Source organism: Anarrhichthys ocellatus, unplaced genomic scaffold (genome assembly GCF_004355925.1).
Source record: "Anarrhichthys ocellatus isolate YVR2014 unplaced genomic scaffold, GSC_Weel_1.0 scaffold47, whole genome shotgun sequence".
Lineage (NCBI taxonomy): Eukaryota > Metazoa > Chordata > Actinopteri > Perciformes > Anarhichadidae > Anarrhichthys > Anarrhichthys ocellatus.
The window spans coordinates 229,694-234,548 of record NW_022280077.1 but is presented as its reverse complement, the minus strand read 5'-3'; positions in this window follow the sequence as shown (position 1 = coordinate 234,548).

Below are 4,855 nucleotides of genomic sequence, written 5' to 3'. Positions count from 1 at the left end.
TTTCTCACATGCCCTAAATGCCAGCCACTTGCTTCCACAACATACTCACATACTGCACGCACACACTCTCTCCAATGCACACACATAAAAGCAAAGTCACTGTAATATTGAATTACGATAGTAATAATCCTACAAGACATGTATCTGTGCTCAGCAGTGAGCTTGTAGTAAACTTGCTATGTTGTAAATTAATATTCCTTGGTACCACTTTCCCTAACCCTTTAAGCTAATAAATAATTGCTTTATTAATTGTTAATTATCATTTACTAATGCTTTAGTTATAAGCCATTAATAAGAAGTCATTTTCATTTTGAAAAATCCCTTTTGGCTGGTGTTAATAATCCATTTATAATCTAATAATAAATGCTCATGTTACTCTCACTTTCTAATAAACCATCAAGTCTGTTGTTTTAACTATTAATAAGTCATTAATAAGGGTTTTTAATCATCACTCTGCAGTAGTAAGGGTTTATTAGTTAATTATGAGATTTTGGTCCAAATCGTCTCTCAGTCCCTTTGTAGAAATACAGTAAGTGAAACCAGTCAAAGGGAGTTTCATAACCCGAGAGCACAAAATGGATCAATAAAGAATCAGCATATGATTTAATAATTTTTAATAAATCCATTTGATGCAATATAAGCACTTTTCCATATGTGCTGTTTATGCATATTGATCAGAAGTTCATTTGATTATGAGAAGGAAGAAATCACACACATGTGGCCCAGATGACTTGTTAACATCATAATACCAACAAACAAACAAAAAATATCATCGATAAACTGACTCAAGTTAAAAATCAAGCTAAAGACACAAAACAACAGGTCTACAAACAGAAACAATAAGTTAACATAATAAGAAGACACTGAAGTCAGAGCTCATGTTAACTGCAGCTGCCTTGCCATTGTTGGGCTTGTTGTGACACAGTGTGACTCTTACTAAATCTTATCCAATTGCAAGTATGACCACAGAGAAAATCTAAAATAAGCTGCCTCTCCATTTGGGTGGTGTCCTCTGGCTGCAGGGCTGCGGGGCGTGACGTCTGCCCCAGACGTTTCATTTCTGGAGTTATGACTTTCAATTAGCGCAGTGCACTATTAATAATAAATAGGCATCCAGCACTTTTAGCTCTGACCTACTAATGCTTGATGCTGTGTTTACCTCCCTCAAGACCTCAGGGGCACTTAGTGTGTAATGATGAGTCTGCCTCAGTGGACGGATTGAATCACGCTCTTCGTTTATGGGCTGTGACAATTTCGTGCATGTTGTGTTTTATGTCACTGTCATGCAGTGGAAGACGTAAAATATCAAAAGGGCACCAGCTGCATGAGGTGGGGCACCAGCACGCATGACATTTTCTAGCATGTCGGGCAACCTATATGGCACCATGTTTTCTCAATTTTTAGGCCACCTTAGAGGGCACTGCATTACATTTTATCCACTGCAAAGGCACCATGGAGGGCACTCCATCACGATTTCTCTACTGGAAGGGCAAACTAGAGGGCAGTGCCTAATGCTTTCAAGCAAAGACACACCGAGAGGAAACTTCATCATGTTTTCTCACCTTTAAGGGGCCCCCAGAGGGCACTTTATTATGTTTTATCTAGTATAAAGGCATCCAAGAGGGCACTTTTGTTCAACCCCCCCCCCCCCCACACACACACACACACACACACACACTTCACACTTCACACTTCTCTCCCACTGTTCACCACCGTTGTCATGTTGTGGAGATATGAGTGCCTCCTATTCTCTTTTTACCTATTGGTCACACCTACAGAAAGCGCAATGGTAATCAAAAGTTTAAGATAGCTCATGCAGTGCCACCACAGCAGATATAAGAATAACATAATGCACTAAGAACACGAGAAAAGCTGACTTTTTGGAATGAAAAAATAACTTTCTCACCTCACAATGATGAACTCACAGCAATTACTTTAGAAATAAACCATAGAGTTTGTAACTATTTCTCACGGTCTGAATCTAAATTTTAAAAAAAAATCGGATCATGCACTGATCAGCAAATTATCCAATTTTCTTTTGGTTGATGTTTCCACTGATGTTGCTTTGATTATCACATAGCTGACTGACTATTACTGTTCCATCTGAGTGGAGGAACTAGATTATTGTTCGTGCCTTCCTTCTGTCTTCTGTGTGGGCGAGGGAGAGCTATGGGGCAGTGGGTTACTCACCTCATGTTGCCATCAGTCCTGCGTGGGAAGAATCTGCCATCTGCCTATCTGGGACATACTTTTCACATCAATAAGACATAGTAATGAGTGTTATGGTAGTAATCGAGACATGTCAGATTACTTGACAAATACAATTAGGTGCTGACATTCTCTGCAGACACAGTTGACTGCAGATGGTGGTGGAATATGGCAAAATGAGGCATGTTTGCATCTATAATCTTTAAAATGTGACATGTCAGGTTGAAGTACTTATATTTGATGCAGTAAAGAGTAAACTAATACTAATCTGATTAACTGCAAGTTAATTTAAAAGTGACTATTAACAAAGATGGATCCTGCATCATAAACTGATTTTGTGGCTCTTGGAGGGACCCTGTATCAAAGGTGAGTTTTAAACCTTCATTATTTTAGTTTATACGGTGCATGTTCTTTTAATCAAACTACTGTATGTGACACTCGGGGAAGTTGAGGCCAGGTCATATTATTATTCCAACATACGAGTAATGGTGGGATTCTAGGTTGTGGGGCTTATAATGAGAGCTCCGTGTATTGTTTGTTTTGTACACTGATTGTACTGAGATCTTGGGTACATAAACAATGTACATAGGGCAGCAGGTGGGGATCAATATTTTACAAAAGGCCCTCTACACGTCACATGGTTGACATACGTTAATAATACGATTACTTGACTAAAAAATTGTTTACAAATCTGCTTGAATTTGAGTCAATAACGGTTCAATCAGCCATCGTCTATATGCTGACATGTTGTTTTTTGGCTGAAACCTTAAACTGCTTTCCAGTTTTTTTTTCTCAGTGCTAAACAGATTTTAAGTGTCGTTTTTTTCATGTGTACTTTAATCATTACAGCTCTTGTTGCAGCGCAAGCAGCTGACTCTGTACTTTTGTCAGCACAAACAGTGGATCCTATTATGCTGTAGATTTGAATTTATTCCTGTATGAGAATAAAGGATATGGGCCATGGGATGAGGTTTGTGAGGAACAACTGCAGTTAGTTTGGATAGGCAGATATTACTGCAAGGCATGGGATAAAGATATAGATATTTTTCAAATCCCAAAAGTGATCAAGTGTAGAAAGCCTTGAGTATACAGAGTTGACTGCAGATTTTAAACAGAGCTTCATCTCCCCAGCTTGTAAACATAATTCATGTATATCAGAAATGTCATATTAGTGAAAACTGGCCATGCCTTATTGGTAACAACATTGTATACAACCAGAAAGAAGACGTTATTATTTTATTATTATTGTCATTATTATTAATATTATTAAAATTATCATTATTATTATTATTTGGGCTGTAGTGTTTCTAGTTTGTCTGTCTTAAAGATATCTACAAAGACTTAAGACTCAAGTGGATTTCATGAATTTGCAACATGCACTTTATTATCACAGGTCAGGGTAATAGTGTATTATTTAGGAAAATGAAGACCTCACTTGATGGCTGTTCAGAAAAGTAAACTCAAGTATTTGGTGCCATCTAGTGGCTGTTAATCACAAACACATTAGTTGCCTTTTCAAATGCGACCTGCATCTGCTCCATGGCCCTGTTGGTGTAGCTTCAGGTAATTTGGCAGCTAATTAAATGCTTTGATTGGTTGTAATTGGAGTACCGTTAAAGCAGGAGTTTACCCCGTATCATGGGGGAACAAATTAACAGAAGGTGACAATTAGGCCTATAGTGTTTTGCATACTGTTTATTAATTGATGAAGCTTCAACAGATTTGTTGTTGACTGAATGAGTTTTGGAGTGTGATTGCTTGATTGATTTCAGTTGATGAATGAATGAACATGCATTTGAGTGAACCAGCTTTACAGGTTCATGTGTGACCTCTTGACTCACGTCTGAGGTTGCTGAATGTATCGAACACGGTTCGAGAGACTGAGATTGTGTGAGTAAGCACTGCACACACTGCAGGACACCGGTCCCTCTCTGGGCAAATATAATAGGTGTGTTTTTGTCTCTGGCGGTGCTGATGTGTGTCACATGCCTTCTCTCTTCATGCCCAGTCCGGGTGCCAAGAGAGGGGCTTAAACCTGCGTCTGGAGATGGGAGCTGTGGAGATCCCAGGGAGCGGATGCTTGGCACCGTGAAATAGGATTTGGGGAGGACCGAAGCAATGAAGCGAGAGGGAGAAGAGCAACTGCCAAGTCCTCTCTACGGATTTGATGCCCCCCTCCTCACCCCTTAAACATATTCAGCTTGTGCACACGCACACACACACACATACTTGCATAGAGGGAGAGAAGGAGAGGGGGATTGTGGATGGAGAGGGAGAGAAAAGCAAAGCAAAGAGGGGAGTATGCTAAGAAGAACAATGTTTGGAGCAGTAACATATAGTGCAGTCAGAGAGACAGTGACCTGAACATGTGTTCCTCACCGTAATCAACTCATACAACTCACTAATCCTGCCAGGGCTTTTACCAGGTGCCCCGTGCCTGGTTATACTCTGTGTTTATGGTTTCCTGCATGCACGTTGCAGATCATCCTCTATAAGTGACAGGCAGAGGTTGAAAAAGAGAGGAACAGTAGAAAGGGGGGAGGTAGAGGGGCGGGGCTACTCACATGGCTGTCACAGGGGGTGATTGATTTTCCGCCCCCTGTTATCAAGGCCAGCAGCCACCAGGACCCCTAATACCCCCCTGTCT